The 22,054-nt window shown below is 39.0% G+C and overlaps 1 long non-coding RNA gene and 1 pseudogene across 1 annotated transcript; both read right to left on the bottom strand.

Annotated features, from left to right (window-relative positions):
* Positions 1-1,195: 1,195 nt before the first annotated feature.
* On the bottom strand, positions 1,196-6,499 carry LOC127673669 (uncharacterized). Its single transcript, XR_007975229.1, has 2 exons — positions 5,516-6,499; positions 1,196-1,558 (listed from the first exon to the last, which is right to left on the bottom strand). It is a non-coding gene; the product is annotated as an uncharacterized LOC127673669 (long non-coding RNA).
* Positions 6,500-6,578: 79 nt separating this feature from the next.
* Positions 6,579-22,054, bottom strand: part of LOC127673654 (zinc finger protein 431-like) — a 47,388-nt pseudogene continuing 31,912 nt past the window's right edge.

The raw sequence follows: 22,054 nt of genomic DNA, 5'->3' as shown, positions 1-22,054 counted from the left end.
TGTCTTTTTAGCTTCTGAGGTATTTTCAAGCCCAGTTTTTTTTTTTCTAACCTAATAATGTGTTCTATCGGAAGCATTGTAATTCACTTGGGGATTCAATTTTGATACAGGGGGACCCGTTAGTTATCAGATAGGGAAGCAAACCGTGCTAAGAGATGAGAATGAAATCCTGGTGCACACTGACTTTATCAATCTGGTACAGATGAGGGGAGTCTAATTCCAGCCAATTCATTGTCCACATATTTTAAATACAGTACAATTTGTGCAAAGATTCCCAGAAAAAAATCAGTCCAATCTGTCCAATTCTAGGTGCACAATATAGGTTAATTTTTGATCACATATAAACTATTTTACAAAGAACATGTGACCACAATAATGGGTTTTATATATTAAAGGCCTAGAATTTAATCTGGTCTCTGACCAATAGTGTAGAATTCATGAAATACATGTGATATTAACCCTAAGGGTGGTTAAAAGTCTAGGGAAGAAAGAGTCTGGCAAAACTGTTCTGCAGAATTTGGATAAGTTAGGTACAGTAAAAGGTAGGTAAGGTCTGTCCTGAAATAACAAAGAAGTCACCAGGCCATTATCAAAATATACTCTGAGCCTTTTTGATGGAATGAAGGTAATTTATCTCCTTCAATAAAAATAGTTTCCTGTGTTTTTTTTAAATATTTTTATTTTCTATATTCTTTGTTTACATTCCAAATGATTTTCCCTTTCCCGGCTCCCCCCTCCCCATATGTCCCATAAACCTTCTTCTCTCCATCCATTCTCCAATCACCTCCCTCCTTTTTCTCTGTTCTTATATTCCCTTCCAATGCTAGATTGATCCTTTCCAGGATCAGGACCCTCTCCATACTTCTTCATGGGCATCATTTGTTATGCAATTTGTGCCTTGGGTATTCAGGGCTTCTGGGCTAATTAATATCCACTTATCAGAGACTGCATTCCATGTGGATTCTTTTGTGACTGGGTTACCTCACTTAGGATGGTATTTTCCAGAGTGTGTTTTAATATTCCCGGATTCCCTAAGGAACTGTGGTTGCAAGGAGCTTTGCTCCCAATATCCTGTTGCTCTTTACAGAGTGAAACTTTCCAGCAATTGTAAGGATTAGCCTCAGAGAAGATGAGCTACCTGAGTATATAGTGCAACATGGCCAGCCCTGAAGCCATTACACACACACACACAATGGAATGTCCAACGAAAACTTTATTTTTACATTTGTGCGTAATTAACTGCACATACTTAACAATGACCAAGTGAGCTGGGAAACTTTTTGAAGGGATTTAGAGAATAATAAGGGGAAATTAACCTAATATGTTTTAATCAAAATGTTATTATTTTGATTATTATTTTAAAAATCAATATTATTTTAAAAAGTGACTAGAAATATACTGAGACTTAAGAACAATGAGCCTTGTTATGGCGGACACAGGTTCCATCCTCATAAACCACATGTTATCTAAACATTTGTTGTAGCTGTATTCCCACACTCCTCTGGCCTTCTTCTGGACTCCTCTGGTAATTCACACAGAAACATTCAGGAAAACATCCCTATATAAAATAAAGGAAAACGTTAAAAGAAATTGATTTGTATACAATGATGTCCATGCCCTGCAACAGACAATAGTCAGTCTCTTAAATTGAAATATGTCTGGTCCTGCATGGAAAGAGCTATGATCTTTGGAGCCAGCATGCTCAGAGGCAAAAGCCTTCTTAATCTAAGGTAAGAATAACAAATCAAACTTTTTCTCTAACAACAATGTTCAGATCACTGTTCAGGTGACATTTTCTTGGTCATTTCTTTTAAAAAAGATTTATTTATCTTATGTATATGAGTACACTGTAGCTGTACAGATAGTTGTAAGCCATCATATGGTTGCTGGGAATTAAATTCAGGCCCTCTGCTCATTCCTGCATTACTGGTTCTGGTCCCACTAGCACTGGTCCACTTGCTATGGCCCTGCTCGCTCCTGCCCAAAGGATTACTTATTATATGTAAGTACAACATACCTATCTTCAGACATATCAGAGGGGGTCATAAGATCTCATTATGGATGATTGTGAGCCACCATGTTGTCACACTTATATTCATTGTGGCTTGAATTCCAAAATAAGTTCAATTGGCAACAAGTTAGGTGACATGGAAGATACTTGTAATGAATGAAGGCAATGCTAATGGCAAAGTGATTACAGACTTGTATCATATTTTTTATTAAGGGTTGAAAATAATTTTTAGTTTTTAAAGTATAATTCTTCCTTCTGGCTTCAGTCTCTGACTTGGGATCTTCCTCTGCTACAACACCGTATCCAAGTAGCAAAGGGAGGAAGCTGACCACCCAGGAGTGCAGAGAAGTGAGTCAGCACAGGTAAGACCTCCCCTGCTGCTCAGAGGATCACATGTGGAACCCTAAGGCTGGAGCCTTCCAGCATCTGTCTCTGGCTTGCGACCAAATCATGATATATCCAAGTGGTGCAAGGAGGAAGCTAAATACTCAGGAGTACAGAGAGATCAGACAGCACACGTAGGTCCATTCCTGCTGCTCAGAGGAAACAGCCAAAAAACCCTTACAAGAGCCTAGGAGCAGCCTTGGAAAGGAGTCTTCCAATTTCTGACTGCAGAGCACCCAGAGCTGATCCTGGACCACAGAGCTACATACCCAAATGCAATCACAAGAGAGCTACTCTCACAGGAGTACCTACATACCTGTGTACACAGAGAGTACCAGTCTCCCAGGAGAACAGGTAAGAAAAGCCACAATCAAAAACAGCACCACTAGCTAACACCAGAGATAACCAGATAGCAAAAGGCAAATGCAAGAACATTAACAAGAGAAACCAAAGCAACATGGCACCATCTGAAACAAGTTCTCCCAGAACAGCAAGCCTGGATATCCCAATACACTGGAAAAGCAAGATTAGGTATACAAAGAAATTATACAATAAATGGCGTCTTACAGAAAAAAATCCTCTAAAGAGAATCAAATAATAATAGCACATGAGAAAAATAAAATTCTTAATTCTCTAGAGAGTCATTGGAGAATAGGAAAAATGGGTGATCAGAGCAGATATGCCCTAACAAATTTAAAAAAAAAAAAAGGTTACCAACCCTTGACTTGTGAGAATGATAGATATAGTTGAAACAATGCATAGCCATTGTGACGTTTGAAAAGGGCAGGCCATTCCCTGGTAGGGAAAATGGCATCAATAAGATCATGTATGATTTTGTCACTATGTGCAATATTAGCTGCTGAATTGTGTAGCCTGAAACACACAGTTATAGCCAATAACCACTGATTCAAATTTCTTAACTGATTCAACTAGATTAACAAAGTTGGGCTCAGCATATTCTCCCCAAGGTGTATACCTATCAATGCATGAGTAAATAAATGCTGGCGATCATAAAATCACTCTTTTTGCCACAGAATGACCTTCTTCAGGATGGAGACCTCTGCTGGTGACTCCCTTAAACTTAATCTGTGAGGTACCTATGGTCTGCATTCTTTCAACTTCCAGTGCACACAGGAAACTCTTCTTCCTGTTCTGGCCTGAAGGCAGAAGCCATGAACAACAAGTATATTTGTTTCTGATTTCAACAACAGGCAAATCATTACATGGCTGAAATGAATAATTTTGAAACTTGCTTGTGATACAGCCTTTCAACTCCAGATGTAGGAAGTGCAATGACATGGGAAGCAAGGTTATTGCCTTAGGATGCAAGAGACTGGGATCAAGGTGACAATATTCCTTGTCTCAAAAATATTTTTCAAAAAGGCTGATGATGTAGCTCTCCTAAAATTAGTATAATTTTTCTGGCATCTTTAAAATTCAGAGGAATATGGTAAGAATGTATTCTCATTTTATAGCAATTTTAGGGATGCAGGTCTGCTTTTTGATTGTCCTCGGTGGCTAACCATGATTTGCCTTGTACTCTATCAGAAGCATGGGTTTGCTAGCTACTAAAACTTACTGCAATTCTGTGGCATTTGGAATTCTGAGAACTTTGCAGATGGTACATATATGTAAGGGCTGAGAGGTCAGGATGGGATTTGATGGTCCTGTGCAGACTTTGGTTGTGATTTCTTAGTAGCTGTGGTCAAAGCAAGAAATTGGGTTTCAATATGTCCTTCTCCTCTATATTTGTTTCTTTTCTATCTTGTTTTAGGCAATGAATCCAAGGGTGGGAAATGGAGATAAAGGGTGGAAAAAAAAACAAAAAACAACACACAAATAAATGAAACACAAACCACAAAAGAAAGAAAGAAAGAAAGAAAGAAAGAAAGAAAGAAAGAAAGAAAGAAAGAAGGAAGGAAGGAAGGAAGGAAGGAAGGAAGGAAGGAAGGAAGGAAGGAAGGAAGGAAGGAAGGAAGGAAGGAAGGAAGGAAGGAAGAAAGAAAGAAAGAAAGAAAGAAAGAAAGAAAGAAAGAAAGAAAGAAAAACAAAAAACAAACAAGCAAACAAACAAACAAACAAAGCACAAAGGAGCAATGCCCAGCTACACTTGTTAAGGTTAAAAGAAGAGCCAGCCTAGTACAAATTTTGCATTCTACATATTCTGTCATCCTTAATGGTTTTTAGATACAAACCAGTTTACATTTTGAGGAATTTAGGTAAGGACAGGAGACAGCAAGTCTAGATATTTAGGCAGGGAATTTGCACAGCAAAGATATTCACAGAAGTATTTCATAAGTATAACAATAATCTGAAACAGAAGTTTATTCTGCGGTCTAAGATCCCTAAATGGAAGGTCCCAGAGGATGAAATAGATAGGAAAAATACAAAGTATAAAACTAGGGAGGAGTAGTCTTGGAAAAAGGTATGTCTTATGTTAATTATTCCTCTTAAGAAGAATAGCATTTTGTAAATACTTCCAGTGGGAAATAACAAGCAGAGGAGCCTAGTGAGGATGCCTCAGTGGCACAGGGGAGAGAGAAGGAAGCTATCCCAGGAGGGGTGCAGAGGGAGGGATAGATATGGATGTGAAGGGAGGAACATGGTCAGGTATTGGGTGTAGGGGGCAGGACTGAAGCCCTGAGGGCCAGCAGAAATAAACATAATAGGCAACCTTGGAAGGCAGGAGATTGGGGGTGGGGGGATTCCTCTAAAATTTATGATAGATCTGGGAGGGGAGAGTCTGCCAGGACTAAAAGGACCTTAGATGAAATGCCCTACAATGGGAAGGGGGAACTTCTAGGGTCCATCTCCACATCTCCAGTAGAAAGATAAGCCATCAAGTGGAGGGATGGGGTTTAAATCCCATAGTTAAAAAACTCTGACCAAGAATTGTTCCTATCTGAAAGAATGGTAGGGAAAAAAATTAAGAGCCCGAGGAAGAGGAGGTCCAGGGACAGACCCAAATTGGGATCCCGCTCAGGGGAATACCCCAAGTCCTGACACTACTAATGATGGTATACTGTCCGTAAAAACAGGAGCTATATTAGTCAGGGTTCTCTAGAGTCACAGGACTTATGAGTAGTCACTATATACTCAGGAAATTTGTTGATGACTTACAGTCAGTAGTCCAGCTCCCCAACAATGGTCAGCAGCAGCTGTGAATGGATCCCACAAGGCAAGCAGGCAAAGAAGAGAGAATCCTCCTTCTTCCAATGTCCTTATGTAGGTCTAGAGCAGGTGTGGCCTAGATTAAAGGTGTGTGCCAACATGTCTAGATAAGCTATTTGTTCTGTCCCAGATAACCTTGAACTCAGAGATCTCCTTGTCTTAGTCTCCTGGGATCCATAGCCACTATGCCTCAAAATGTCCATGCAAAGCTCCAGGTCAGAAACTTGTATCTCCTACCTTCAACATCAGGACCACAGGTAGACCTCCCAATTCTGGATTTTAGTTCATTTCAGATACAGTAAAGTTGCCAACCAGGAATAGCCACTACAGGGCCCTATCATGACTGCCGAACCAAAGACCCAACAAGCAGTTGAAAGAGTCAGATGCAGATATTTATACCCAACCTATGGACAGAAGCTGGTGACTCCCATGGTGGAGGTAGGGCTGCAAGAAGCTGAGGAGGAGGGTGACCATATAGGAAGACCAGCAGTCTCAACTAATCTGGACCCCCTGGAACTCTCAGACACTTAGCCACTAACCAGGGAGCATAGCCCATGTGATATAAGGCAGCAAACATATGTATACCAGAGGAATGCTGGGCCTAGACTGAATTCAGGGAAGATGCACCTAACCCTCTAGAAAGTTGGGGCCCAAGGGAGTGGAGTGGTACGGTGAGGTGAGGCCGTGGGCACCAAGGGAGTGAGGTGGTAAGGTGAGGTGAGGGCGTGGAGTGGAGACATCCTCTTGAAGATGGACAGAGCAGGTGTGTGATATAAAACAGTCAGAGCGTGGTTTGGTAAGAAGAGAAAGTGTGGACTGTAAAAAAAAAAGAAAAAAGAATATATATGTATATGTATACATGTATGCTGGAAATTATATCCACATTTATAAGGTTATTACATTATTACATCTGGTGAAAATCTGTAAAATAAAAAATTAAAAAAACCTAAAACTTATGATAAAATATTTATATGTAAATGTGGAAAAACCTCTACTTGTTAAGGTCAAACCACAAATGACTAACTAACCTTTTGAGGCTTAACACATAGTAGAAAACACCCTTCATTTGTGTGGTTTCTTCCTTTTTAATCTTGTCTCAGGAATTTACATATCTACCCCCCCACACACACACACACACATCTGAACCTTAGGAATGTCAATGTGACTCAGTAGGAATAAAGGATTAACTACATCCTAATAAGAATCCATACATTAACCGTCTCAGATTGCTGAAATGCTTGCCCAAGTTAATGAGGCATTTTGGAACTCTGAGCCTTCAATTTTGCCAATTCTAAATGTTTCTTTTAACAATCCTCTAAGCTGGGCGGTGGTGGCACACACCTGTAATCCCAGCACTTTGGAAGGCAGAGGCAGGTGGATTTCTGAGTTCGAGGCCAGCCTGGTCTACAGAGGGAGCACCAGGACAGCCAGGGCTGTACAGAGAAACCCTGTCTCGAAAAAACCAAATCCTCTAAATTATATAGGCCTTGAGTCACCACAAGTCAAGTTGATCTGACTCCCCTCAGCTGGTAATGGAAAGATCATTCATTGTCCACTAGCACAGGTCTTCTGAACACCAAATTTTCTTTTTCTTCCACATTGCCCCCATGGACCAATAACAGCTGATGTTCCTTGAGCACAAAAAGACTCATAGTGAAGAATCTATACATAGGTTATCTTAATTTGTTATATATAAATATATATTTGATTCATATCTTGTTTTGAATATATAAATATAAATATATGCAGTTTTATTAGTACTTACTTAATTCACATCTCCTACTTTATATCTGGACCACAGTTCCCCCTCCCTCAACTTCTATATATGTCTCCAAACCAACACACACAGATACTCTGCCATTTCCATTTAAATCAGAATGAAAATCTTAGGGATATGAACTGAAAAAGGAAAAAATGATTCAATAAAAATAGGGACATGCATTGAGGCCAAAACTACCAAGGCAATTAAGTAGGAGGAAATTCATCTCAAGAGCAGGCAAAATAGTTAAAAATACCACCCATAACATTTCGCCGTATGATGCCTTTCATGCTATAGAAGGTGACTGTTAAGAAATGGCTTTATTAAATTGATTACATTTATAGGTTTTTCTCAAGAAAGTATTTTCACATTCCTTTTAAGACTACCATAACATGCAAAGCCTTTTCCACATTCCTTGTATTATCCAGGTTTCTCTACAGTATGCATTGTTTTATGACTTTGAAGAAGTCTCTATTATGAAAAGTCTCTGGCACATGTTATATTCATTCATTCTCTCCAATGTGTGTTCATTTATGCATCTGAAGACTGCCATGGAGGGCAAAGGCTTTGCCACGTTGGTTACATATATAGGGCTTCTCTCCAATATGTGTTCTTTTATGCCTTTGAAGATTGTCTTGTCATGAAAATGCTTTGCCACATTGGTTTCAGGCACAGTGTTTCTCTCCAGAATGTGGTCTTTTATGGCTTTGAAGTAAGCCATATTCTGTAATGGATTTGCCACACTAGTTACATCCATAGGGTTTCTCTCTACTATGTGTTCTTTTATGACTTTGAAGATGGCTGTGTCGTGCAAAGGCTTTGCCACATTGGTTACATTCATAGGGTTTCTCTCCAGTATGTGTTCTTTTATGCCTTCGAAGAGAGCCTTGGTGTGTAAAGGCTTGGCCACATTGGTTACATCCATAGGGTTTCTCTCCAGTATGTGTTCTTATATGAGTTTGAAGATCGCTGTGTTCAGCAAAGGCTTTGCCACATTGGTTACATTCATGCTTTCTCACATGTGTTCTTTTATGCTTTTGAAGATTGTACTGTGTTGGAAATGCTTTTCCACATTGGTTACATTCATAGGGTTTTTCTGCAGTATGTGTTACTATATGCCTTTGAAGAAGTCTGCGTAGTGCAAAGACTTTGCCACAGTGGTTACATTTGTAGGGTTTCTCTCCAGTATGTGTTCTTTTATGACTTCGAAGATAGCTGTGTTGCGCAAAGGCTTTGCCACATTGGTTACATTCATAAGGTTTCTCTCCAGAATGTGTCCTTTTATGCATTTGAAGACTGCCATATTGTGCAAAGGATTTGCCACACTGGTTACATCCATAGGGTTTCTCTCCAGTATGTGTTCTTTTATGAATTTGAAGATGGAACTGTTGTGAAAAGGCTTTTCCACATTGGTTACATTCGTAAGGTTTTTCTCCAGAATGTGTCCTTTTATGCATATAAAAACTGCTATGGCGTGCAAAGGCTTTGCCACATTGGTTACATTCATAGGGTCTCTGTCCTGTATGTGTTCTTTTATGCACTTGAAGATTGGCTCGTGTTGAATATGCTTTTTCACATTGGTTACATCCGTAGGGTTTCTCTCCAGAATGTGTTCTTTTATGTTTTTGAAGATAGCTGTTTCGTGCAAAGGCTTTGCCACACTGGTTACATTCATAGGGTCTCTGTCCCGAATGTGTTATTTTATGAATTTTAAGATGGCTATGACGTGCAAAGGCTTTGCCACACTGGGTACATTCATAGGGTTTCTCTCCAGTATGTGTTCTGTTATGCCTTTGAAGATGGCTGGGATTTGCAAAGGCTTTGTCACATTGGTTACATTTGTAGAGTTTCTTTCCAGAATGTATTCTTTTATGTTTTTGAAGATAGCTGTTTAGTGCAAAGGCTTTGCCACACTGGTTACATTCATAGGGTCTCTGTCCCGAATGTGTTATTTTATGCACTTGAAGATTAGCTTGTGTTGAAAATGCTTTTCCACATTGGTTACATTCATAGGGTTTCTCTCCAGTATGTATTCTTTTATGTTTTTGAAGATAGTGGTTTCGTGCAAAGGCTTTGCCACACTGGTTACATTCGTAGAGTTTCTCTCCAGTGTATTTTCTTTTATGCCTTTGAAGAAGACTTTGACAATAATAGGCTCTACCTCTTTGGTTACAATCATAGAGTTTTTCTCCAGTGTGTGTTCTTCTATGTGTTTGAAGACTAGTATAATACACAACGGATCCTGTACATATCCTTTTATGTAATGGAAGGTAATTGTTTCTTGCAAAGGCTCCATCATATTGCATACATTCATAATGTTTCTCTCCAGTATGAATTGGTTTATCCCTTTGAAGATGCCTGTAATACAAATAGGATTAATACATTGGATATAGTGAGAGTGTTCCTTTACACTGACTTCTGTCAAGCCTGTGTATGTAACTGGAATATATGAAGAGTTTACACCATTCATATTACTAGTGAATCATTTATCTGTATGAATTTAACAATCTTTTCAAATTCTAAAGAGGAATCAGATATAATAAGGTTCTATCATTATGTTTATATCCACAGTAGTTTGCTTCATTATAGGTATTATTTACAAGTTTAAAGATATCTGAGATAGTACAAGCATTTATTCCATACCACAAAAGTATACCATACTTTTCCTATCTGAGGTTTTTCACATATTTGAGAAAATATACAGGCATTCACAGCATTACCACAATGAGAGCATTCATAAGTTTTACAATAATGTGAGTCATACAACCTTGGTGAAACAAACAGGACAAACAAATTTTCTACATTACTAATACTCATAGGGGTTTTGTTCAGACTAAGTTTGTTGATGTATTTGAAAGGAAGGTGTGAAATCAATTAATTGAAAACGTTCATAACTTTCAACAAATTTACTCAAAGTGGAAAACTTTATGGATCTTATAATTATCCTATGAGAGAGCAACAGGGGTTATGTCACTTAAGTGTAGAAAATTGTATATTTTATGTTTCAATAGATAGAGACAGACAGAGAGAGAGAGAGAGAGAGAGAGAGAGAGAGAGAGAGAGAGAGAGGTAGCATTTGGACTAAGTTTTCTGTCCAATAACCTTTTTAACATTCATGAACTTCCATTCTCAATAATCTTAGCAACTTTACTACAAGCATCTAAGTAACATCAGTATACTGCGGACTGTGGATAAAAATTGACTGCATGCCAGGCAGTGGTGGCGCACGCCTTTAATCCCAGCACTTGGGAGGCAGAGGCAGGTGGATTTCTGAGGCCGAGGCCAGCCTGGTCTACAGAGTGAGTTCCAGGACAGCCAGGGCTGCACAGAGAAACCCTGTCTCGAAAAAACAAAACAAAACAAAGCAAAAAAACTGATTACATATTCGTTGTGTATACTTTTTCCCTATCTGAATGGTATGAGAACAAACAGACTGGGAGTTCTGCAGTGTAGTTTGAATGGGGCTGAACTTGAAATGGTACTATCTGTTAAAGCATTTTTCCATGTTTTCTGTCATAAAGAATGGCTTGCAAACACAAATCCAATACCTGACACTGAGGTATCACATTTGTGTAAATTTAATAATCAGCATCCTTAAAGATATGCTTATTTACATGCTTGATTTTAACTAAAACTTCAAGAACACATTAAGATTTCTTAAGAGGCAAATTCAGAGGCATGTATCAGCATGCACAAGAAAATTACCTTCTCTGTCTTACAGAATCTTCACAATATTCTTCAATATCATTGTGATCTTCCCAGTTATAACCTAGAACATAGGACAAGAAAATGTATGATATAGTACTGAAATTTAGGCAAAATTTAAAAAACTATCTTTAGTGATCCTTAGAAACAGGCCTGATTTATTCACCTTATTTTACTCCTTCTCAAATGAAATTATAGAAGTACATCAATAAAAACAACAAAAACAATAAAAACCACAAAAACAAACAAACATGAACATGCACAACTACAAAAAACCAGGTGCCCCCTCATTCTAAAAACAACAATCAGTCTTACCTATTGCAGTGAGGTTCCTATAGGTCTCCAGCATCACATCTTTGTAGAGACTCTTCTGCAAAGGATCCAACAAAGCCCATTCTTCCTGAGTAAACGTCACCAGTACATCATCATATGTCACTGCATTCTAAAATATCCCATATATATGGACAAAGGAAAGCATGATAATGAACTATTAGACAGGTATATTTCATTGAAAATAGTTTCAAACAATATTGGTCCTTCACTGACTTGTTTCCTGGTCAATAAACAGTTAGAGAAAGTAGAGAGAAAGAGAAAGGAATTGGAGGGGCAGTTTATTCTAAAATCTCCTTCTGAGTAACTAAAAGCTGACTCTTCAAAGCAGGCAAGTGTCCCAGAATGGGAAACACTATTATAGCTAATTATGAGGCTTTATTCCTTTGAAAAGGTGCTTAGGCTTCTGACTCACACTGGCCAGAAGAGCAAACACCTGTGATACCAATAACTTCCCAGAGAGGGCCAGAGTTCAGGATTTTTGAAGCATCACTGGATTTTAACTCAAGCTAAAGAGATGGGAAAAATAATCCAATGAAGTGGACCTAAAATGGGACCTGGTGTAGCTATTTTACTATTTCACAAAATGGAAGATTTCAAAGTATACAAATAGGCTACTGATATCATAGTGTATGTAAGTGAACTGTAAAATACATAAACTACCACAAGAAAACTCTTGTAGCTCCTAGGCACTTCCAGGATAGTGGCTGAATCCTAAAGCAATTGAAACAAAATCAGGAACCCCCTATATACCTCTTATGTAAAAAGGAATAATCAACTGGAAAGATTTTAGGGAATCAACAGCCTGCATAATAGCCACAACTGATATAAACTATGATAGAATTCTAAAGAAGCAAACGAAAGAATTATCTGGTAAGAGGAGAAAAGAAGAAGAAGAAAGAAAGAAGAAGAGGAGAAGGAGGAGGAAGAGAAGAAGAAGAAGAAGAAGAAGAAGAAGAAGAAGAAGAAGAAGAAGAAGAAGAAGAAGAAGAAGAAGAAGAAGAAGAAGAAGAAAGAGGAGGAGGAGGAGGAAGAGGAGGAGGAGGAGGAGAAGAAGAGAAGAAGAAGAAAAGAAAAAGAGAAGAAGAAAAGAAGAGAAGAGGAGAAGAAGAAGAAGAGGAAGAGGAGAAGGAGGAAGAAGAAGAAGGAGGAGGAGGAGGAGGAGGAAGAGGAGGAGGAGAAGGAGAAGAAGAGGAGGAGGAGGATGACGAGGGCAAGGAGGAGGAGGAGGACGAAGAGGAGGAGAAGGAGAAGAAGAAGGAGGAGGAGGAGGAGGAGGAAGAGGAGGAGGAGGAGGAGGAGGAGGAGGAGGAGAAGAAGAAGAAGAAGAAGAAGAAGAAGAAGAAGAAGAAGAAGAAGAAGAAGAAGAAGAAGAAGAAGAAGAAGAAGAAGAAGAAGCCACCTTTGAAGAAAGACATTTCCCCTAGACAATTATGAAGTTTCCCAAGCATATTCCTGGTTTTAAGGAAGAAACTCTCTCGCTTGTTGGCTTGTTTGAGAACATGCCCTTCAGGGAATGCTCCAAAGGCTTAGGCCACAGACTGTTATTTGCTCTGACAAGCATGCTTCTGAGTTTGTGAAGGAACTATGTTATTTTTGAATCAGTGGCATGGGGGGGCAGTGGACTCCGTGAAAGCCTTGCTTGATCAGCCCACAACACAACACAACAGTGTCTTTCCATTTCAAACAGTGTCACCTATTCCATGTTAAAGCACTAGGCTTTTATCTAGAAGAAAAGCCTTTTTTTTTCTGCACAAATGATATTAATGTTGACTGTGACCTTGTAATGACCTGCTTAGCAGCCTTTTGGAGGCCTACTCTCTGATGAAGGGATGGGCACAATGGATGTCTGTATATCAGCCTTGTCTCCTTTTTGTAGTTTAAAGTCACAATTCTGAAAAACTCCAAAAGAACAAACTATTGGTTTTTTGTGGGTGGTTTATCCTTTTATTTATTGGGTATTTTCTTCATTTAGATTGCAAATGTTATCCCCTTTCCCAGCCCCTCCCCTCCAAAATTCGCAGATCACATACCCCATCCCCCTGCTGCTACGAGGGCGCTCTCTCACCCACCCACTCTCACCTCCACACCCTAGAATGCCCCTTTTCTGGGGCATGAAGCCTGCCAACCCTGACTCCTCCTCATTGAGGACACTAAACATATGCTCACTATTTTGCAATTTCAGAACTTGCTTGAGCTCCTCTGACACAACCCAGCAGTAGCATACAGCACACAACAAATGAAGTATTTAAGACTGCTCAGCTACAGGGAACCAAGGGCATGGCAGCTGGAAGAACCCTCCAATTCTGATCAGCAGGTTTGCCTGGAGGCACAGATTGGCAAGTGACTCTTTTTTTAATATTTATTTATTTATTTATCTATTTATTTATTTATTTAATGTAAGTACACTATAGCTGTCTTCAGACACCAGAAGAGGGTGTCAGATCTCTTTACAGATGGTTGTGAGCCACCATGTGGGTGCTGAGATTTGAACTCATGACCTTCAGAAGAGCAGTCGGTGCTCTTACCTACTGAGCCATCTCTCCAGCCCGGCAAGTGACTCTTTAATGAGCTGAGTTCCTCCATCAGGGTTAGAGTGTGTTAAAGCAACAGAGCATACTAGTTCTTGGGCAAGGCTTCCAGTCTAGGGCCAGACCTTCCCCACATCTTAAGAGATTTGTATTTCAATAGCACTTTTGCCTATCTTCTATTAGTCTACATGTCTATCATCCTGACAGGCCATTGTGAGGTGCAACTTATTTTTTAATTTTATTTATTTACTTACTTATTTATTTATTATTTATGTATACATTTATTTAATTGCTGCAGGCAAGAAGAGCCTGGGAGACATTTCCAAAGAAATAATTTCATTAAAAAAAGAAAGAAAGAAAAAGAAAAAGAAAGAAAAAAAGAAGAGGCAGCATTGAGATTTTAACTAGGGATTCTGGGTTTGTTCACATATGGGTTTGCTTTCTCCAGTCATGCTTACTAAAATCCTAGTTTAAACATACTCACACTTTAAAAGCAGAGATATTTCAGGGCATTTCCACATAAAAGTCATCCAGAAACATCATAAATTATAAAAATGATGGGCAGCCGGGCGGTGGTGGCGCACGCCTGTAATCCCAGCACTCTGGGAGGCAGAGGCAGGCGGATTTCTGAATTCGAGGCCAGCCTGGTCTACAGAGTGAGTTCTAGGGCAGCCAGGGCTACACAGAGAAACCCTGTGTTGAAAAAACCAAATCCAAAAAAAAAGCAAGATGGGCAAACATGACTCTGAATGTGCATATTGTACCACAGTTTGTTACCTAAAAATAAAGTAAATGACACCAAGAATGTAGATTGCTCAGGATCCAATAGTACCTAAATTATGATGTAGGACATGACACAGAGATGTATCATTGCCACAATTCTTATGTAAAGGACAGAGAACAAAATTCAGAAAACAATGAGGAAAAGTCATTGATCAACACAGTGCATACTCTTCTTAGACAAAAGGCTTTGCTGTGCTATTCTAACTTCAGAATAAGGGATTTGTCTCTGAGCAAACTGCCTCAAAGAAAGTCTACAGCTGCTTTGATTCATGACAAGAAACATTATAGTTTAACTAGAATTGACGCTGTATGTCTCAGGCTTTGATATCACTGAATACAAATCAATTTCTTTTAAGTTTTAAGTATTCATTGTATGAAAGAATGTTCACTTGCATGTGTCTCTGTGAATTACAAATAGAATCCAGAAGGCAGAAAATGTCTGGGAATGCACCTAGAGCAAATACTTGGATAATGTGTGGGTTCTGGGGATGAAACTGGTGTCTTCTGTAACAATATCCATTGCTCTTATGTCCCAGTCAAAATGTTACTCACTTTTTACATAATATTAACAGTTGTACATTTTAATAAAAAATATTACTTCAGTTTCCCACTTAATCTTCTCTAAATCCTTTTCAATAATGTTCAGAGTCAATTTGCTCCTTGTTAACTATGTGAAATTTAGTATGCATGAATATATTAATAAAATTTCCTGAGTAAATTCTGTTGTGTGCATGTAAAATGGTTTCAGGACAGGCCATGTTGCCCTAAATAGTAAAAGGAGGAGTTCATCTTTCCCTGAGGCTAATTTATATAACTGCTGGAGATTTTCACTCTTTATTTCACAAGAGGATATTGCAGGCAAAGTTCTTTGAACCCACAGGACACCATGGAATGTAGGAGTATTAATCATACAGGGGTATTCCTCCCAGTGAAGAAGAAGAAAAAAATACCTGCAATCAATCCAAAAGTGTCAAAGTGGATTTTGTTAATGACAAGGAGACCTCTCTGCAGTCTGAAGGCAGAACTTATTTATGGCTATCTATAGAGGCAGACCTTATCTAACTTCTGCAGATCAATTATCCCAGACTCTTTCTTTTCCCTACTAAACATCCTTAGGACAAGTGTTCAATGTTCTTTATGTTCTTTATGCAGGCGTCCCTCTATATTATTGGTAATAGATCACATTAAATTCTAGGTCTTATATATATAGAACCCACTCTTGTGGACACATGTACTTTGTAGAACACTTTCTAGGTAGTCAAAACTTAAACTATATTATACACCTAGATTGGACTAATTTGACTGATTGTTGCCTGGAAATCTTTCTGCAAATTGTACTGTATATTAAATATGCTAGTAATGATTTATCTCTAATTAGGGTCCCCATGTCTGCTCCAGGTTGAGAAAGTCAATATTCACATTTTCATCCTAATCTCTTGGCAGGTTCACATCCCTAACTGATCCTAAATACACAGTCTTAACTAAAATTGGATCCCCACTGATTTAGAATGTTTCGTTCATCAAAGAATTTAGCTCCATTGCATTTCCCATTGCCCTTTTATTATCTGAGCCATATATTTCATGTTTTCTGTACTTGACCAGAACGCTCTTCATGAGAGTAAACAAGATATAGTCACATTTCCCATAAAACACTCAAAATATGAAAAATTTTATATTTCTATATCTAATAATGAAGTGACGAATATAGTTACGCAACACCTGCAAGATTTTAGTAAATAAATGATTATCTCTGGTGTTCTCAAAGCTTAATATGTGTGATATTACTCATTAACTCATAAATGCCCAAATGACCATAGTATATGAAGATTCTCATTAGAACTATTAGAAAAAAATTATAAATATGGAACAAGGTCACATGACATCATCAAACTAAATGCAAAGATATTGAAAGGAATTCTACTAAAATCAGGGACAAAACAAGGCTGTCCACTCTCCCACTTTCTATTCAAAATATTAAATGAAGTTCTAGCCAGAGCAATCACACAACTAAAGAAGATCAAAGGGATGCAAATTGGAAAAGAAGTCTTTCTAATATAGTTATGGATATATGAGAGTATACATAAGCTACTTCAAACACTGTACAGAGAACTCTCTAGCTCTGGCTCCAGGATCAGCAAGTGATAGATAAAACCGCATTAAACTGTCAACAAGACAAAACCGCAACATTCAGACTAGGAAAAAGATCTTCACTTGGGATAGAGTTAATCTCCAACATATATAAAGAACTCAATATCCTAAACTTCATAAAACTGAATAGCCCAGAAACAGGGGTTTAGTGATAATAGAGAATTCTCAACAAAGGAAACTTGAATGGCCGAGAAACACTTAAAGAAACTCTCACCATCAATGATAGTCAGGGAACTGCAAATCAAAATGACCTTGAGAGCCCATCTTACTCCAATCAGAATGACTAAAAGCCAAATTATCAGGGGCAGCATATGCTTGCAAGAATACTGAGCAGGGATAACACTCCTCCATAGCTGGTAGGTTTTCAAACTGGTTACAACACTCCGGAAGTTAATCTGGAAGTTATAAAATTGGAATTAGTCCTGCCTGAAGACCCAACTATATTGCCCTTGGTCCACAATATATCAAGAACATGTGCTCCACTATACAGAGCAAGTTTACACAACAGAATACTATTCACCTATTAAAAAGAAAAACATCATGAGTTTTTTCAGGCAAAGGGATGGAAGTAGAAAAATTTATTCTGAATAGGGAAACCCAGATCTGAAAGATATACGTGGTATATACACACTGATAGATATTATCCAAAAAGTGCAGAATAGCCGGGCAGTGGTGGCGCACGCCTGTAATCCCAGCACTCTGGGAGGCAGAGGCAGGTGGATTTCTGAGTTCGAGGCCAGCTTGGTCTACAGAGTGAGTTCCAGGACAGCCAGGGCTACACAGAGAAACCCTGTCTCTACAAAATCCAAAAACCAAAAAAAAAAAAAAAAAAAAAAAAAAAAAAAAAGGGCACAATACCCATGATATACCCAACAGACCCCAAGAAGTTAAACCAGAAGGAAGTTCCAAATGGGGACTGCTTCAATCCCAATTAGAAGGGGTAACAAAATATACATGGGAAGGTGGGACCTGTGTAGGACAGCATAGTGGAAGAGGAAAAGGGGGCAGGATCTGATGTGGGAGAGAGAGGAGAGAAGCCCAGAGGGCCACTGGTATGAATGGAAATATGGAGCTGCTGGTTGGGGGACGAAGGTATATTTAGAAGGTCCTGGAGACTTGGCATAGGGGATACTCTCAGTACTCAATGTGGGTAACCTTAGGTGAAATATGCAATAGTGGGAATATGGAACCTGAAGTACATAGACATTTGGTATATTGGAATACCAACATACCTCCAAAATTTTCCATTCATCTTTGATCCTTTCTAAAAATAATGAAGGGAAAAATATGAAGCAGATCACGAGAAATGGCTGAACAATGTGGGTCCTATTCCATGGATGAGCACTAACCCTCACACTATTACTAATTCTGTGCTGTGCTTTCAGACAGGAGCCTAGCATGGCTGTTGTCTGAGAGGCTCTACCAGTAGCTGAGTGAGACAGATGAAGATACAGCCAAATATTGGGTTAACGTCAGGGACACCTATGGGAGACTTATGAGAAGAAATGAAAAAACTGAAGAGAATGGCAACCCCATAAGAAAACAGACCAACAATGTCAACTGATCTTGAACCCTGCGAGCTCCCAGAGAATTTAAGTCACAAATCAGAGTGTACTCAGGCCCCTGTACCAGTGGACTGCCTTGCCTGTCCTGGCCTAGGTGTGAGACAATGCACCTAATCCTGTAGCAACTTAATGTACCATGAAGGTGGGATGGCACGGGGAGGGGAAGTCACCCTCTCAGACTTGAAGGGGTGGAGTAAGGACCAAAATTTTACGTAGGGGGACAGAGAGGGGGCAATAGTTTTATGTAAATAAATGAAATAATTATTAATTAAACATGTAATAAAAAAGAAATTTATTTTAATTTCTTCAAATTCCTGAAGAAATTGAAGAAGATCACAGAGGATGGGAACACCTCTAATGCTCATGGATAGTAGGATTAATATAGTAAAAATGGCCATGTTACCATGAGCAAAGTAGATTCAATGCAATCAATCTAAATTGCAACACAATTTTTGATAAAAGAGTGATTCTCAACTTCCTATGGAAAACAAACAAAAAAATCCCACCAAAACAACATCAAAATCACCCAGAATAGTCAAAACAATTCTAAAGAATAAAAGAATTTCAATAGGAATCACCATCCCTGACCTCAAACTGTACTACAAAGCAAAACTGCATGATATTGGTACAAAAACAGGTACGTGGTTCAGCAAGGACAGCATGAGACTGGGATCCAGCTGACAAGATAACTTGTCTCAGGAACAGGTTTCTAAAAGGCTAAAGATGAAGCCATTCTAAAATCAATCCACCTTTTTATTTGATTCTTTAAAAAGAAAACGGAGAAATATTGAAAGGATTTGCTTTCATTCACCCAACACATGAGATACCTATTATACCTTAGATAAAAATAACCCCAAATGAATTACAACCTAAATGCTAAATGCCAAGAGAAGAACTTGTAGAATATACTAGAGAAACAAGGCCTGTCTGGTTCAGACCCCGCCTTGGGTAGGACCCACCACACCAGCTCCTGCTCCTCACCTCTGTGGGAAGGGACCATATCCTCACCAGGTTGCAACTTCAGAGCTTGGTGAGCTTCCTGCACCTTACTAAGCAGTAACAGTAAAAGCACACTGACCAAATTACCTCAATCCTGCTTAATTACAGGGAACATGAAAAACAGATCCCGGAAGAACCCTCCTTTTCTTATGATTGGCAAGTCATTCCTGAAGGCCGTGATTGGCCAGTGGATCTTGAGTGACATGAGCAACTTCCTGGGGGTTTATGAGGGTGCAGAAAGAACTCAGAATAGTGGTTCCTGGCACAGGCCTCAGGTTAAGATCCACACCTTTTCCAGATCTTCAGGTATATGTATTTTGGTAGCAATTGTTCCCATTTTCCAATAGCCTATGTGCCACCATAGGATGGTGGGAAAAAAGCAAAAACAAAATACCACACAAACACACAAAAGGTGTACTAGTACAATTTTCTAGGATCTCTTTATGAATGATGAAAGTGGATTTATTAAATGGCTCAAAAGCAGGGAGCCAACTATTCTTAAAATGACAATGGGAAGTTGAAGAATCCAGTAATGGCTCCATCCATGGGTCTGAAAGTCTCAGATGGTTTCCAGTATATACAAGAATATGTATAGGAGAAAAAATAATGTAAGGAATAGCGAAAGTATTGTATAAAAAACCTCTAATCTTGAAACTCAGCTCAAAATCCTTAATGGAAGTAAACCTGAAGGAAACAAAGAATGTGGGACAGCCTTCACTACAAGTAAACTTACCGAGGACAGAAGAAAATGCATGCAACTGAAAACCTTAAAAAGATCACTCAATAACAAAGTTAGTTTGGTCTTCTGAGATTTAAGAAAACATAATATCTCTCAAAATATGAAGATGACACGAAAACACTGACCAATGTCCCGTCCTTGTGAAATAACAGGATTGTCACAACAACAGGTAATCATGTACATGATACAAATTTGTAACTATTTTTCCACAAAAAAATATTCACTGAAAATTATTACAGGCTGGAGAGATGGCTCAGCAGTTAAGAGTGCTGACTGCTCTTCCAGAGATCCTGAGTTCAATTCTCAGCAACCAAATGGTGGTTCACTTGTAACTTGGTCAAGTTTGTGTTTACTATTGTCCAGAGTATCAGGAGTCTAATATTATGATATTTGTGATGTAGAAGGTAAGAGGCACATATTAATATCAACAGACTTCCCAAATTAATGAATATAGAAAAATTCTCAAATTGCAAATGTTATGTTATGAAATGGTAAGAAATTACAAAGAACTCAATTGCAATAAAATTCAAGAAATTGCATAATCACACAGTTATTCAAAGCTGAAAACATTTGTAGAAGTTACTCGTTCAAATGTTTAGACATTTAGAGTCACAGAGAAGATTGAACATAATATTATAGACCACCTTACATCTTGAGATTTAATAGTTTTCATTATAATTCATATTGTGCTACATATACTTGTATGCAAGTAGGTGGATTGATTATTGTTTTTTTTTGCAAAGGGATAAAAAATGTTTTAATAATCCTTTGTTTGCAGCTCATAATCTAACGTATTAGTATAATACAATCTTCATGAAAATATGTACTAAATGTATGAGGGTAAGATTTCCTCACAATCAATGATAAAATTAATTAAATGGAAGCACTATAATTCAGAACACTTTAAGTGTTTCAGAATCAAATTGTTTTTCTCCATTTAGTTTAATGATAGTCTATGAGCTTGCTGTATAATGCTTTGGTTTTGTTTAGGAATATGCCCTGTATCCCTGATCTCTCCAATACTTTTTAAAATAAAGGGATGCTGGATTTTGTCAAAGGCTTCTTTCACAAAGGTTTTGTGCAGAGGAATATCCACAGTTAAGATATTCAGATGCCAACACTGCCTCCTGGGAATGGCTAGTACCACAAGGACTTCAGTCAGATGCACCCAGATGTTGGTTTGCACCCAGCCCTTGAAATGACTCCCATTTCAGCTCCCTCCTGCTCCTTCTCATTGAGGACACTAAACACATGCTCACCTTTCATTCTCACCTGATGGCTGACACCTAGCCTGCCTCAGCCAGGATGGCTGCCTGCATGTCTAGTACTTTGACAGCATGCTTCTGTGTGGGCTCATCAAGAGCTATTTTGGGGGCCTGCTGTGCCTGGGCTGGAGCCCTGATGGCTGCTATGTGGTGACTGGAGGGGAAGATGACTTGGTCACTGTGTGGTCCTTCACGGAGGGTCATGTGGTAGTTCCAGACCATGGACACAAGTCATGAGTCAACCCAGTAACCTTTCATCCCTATACCACCTGCTCAGAGGAGGCAGCATCAGTCAGGGGTGATGGAGATCCTAGTGGTAAAGAGGAGGAACCTGAGATCACTAGGTCAGACATAGGAACCACAGTGCCCCCACTGCCCAAGACTGGATCCATCACATACTGCTTTTGTCTCAGCTGGCCATAACACGCAGTTCTGAGTGTGGACCTCACAGAAGATGTGTCCTTCCCTCATCTGTCTCCAGCACATACCCCCACCCTTCCAGGCACACCTCGTGCCACCCCACCAACTTCTGGTAGTTCTCGGGCTGGAGAGACAGATGCTGGCTCCCTCTCCACTCCCTGCTCACACTCCAACAGCCTCCCACACCCAGCTGTTGGTGGCAAAGTGGGTGCGCCTAGCATAACAATGGAGCCTGGCATACCAT

Source organism: Apodemus sylvaticus, chromosome 23 (assembly GCF_947179515.1).
Source record: "Apodemus sylvaticus chromosome 23, mApoSyl1.1, whole genome shotgun sequence".
NCBI lineage: Eukaryota > Metazoa > Chordata > Mammalia > Rodentia > Muridae > Apodemus > Apodemus sylvaticus.
The sequence above is the reverse complement of the archived record's forward strand: the minus strand, read 5'-3'. Positions and strand labels throughout refer to the sequence as shown.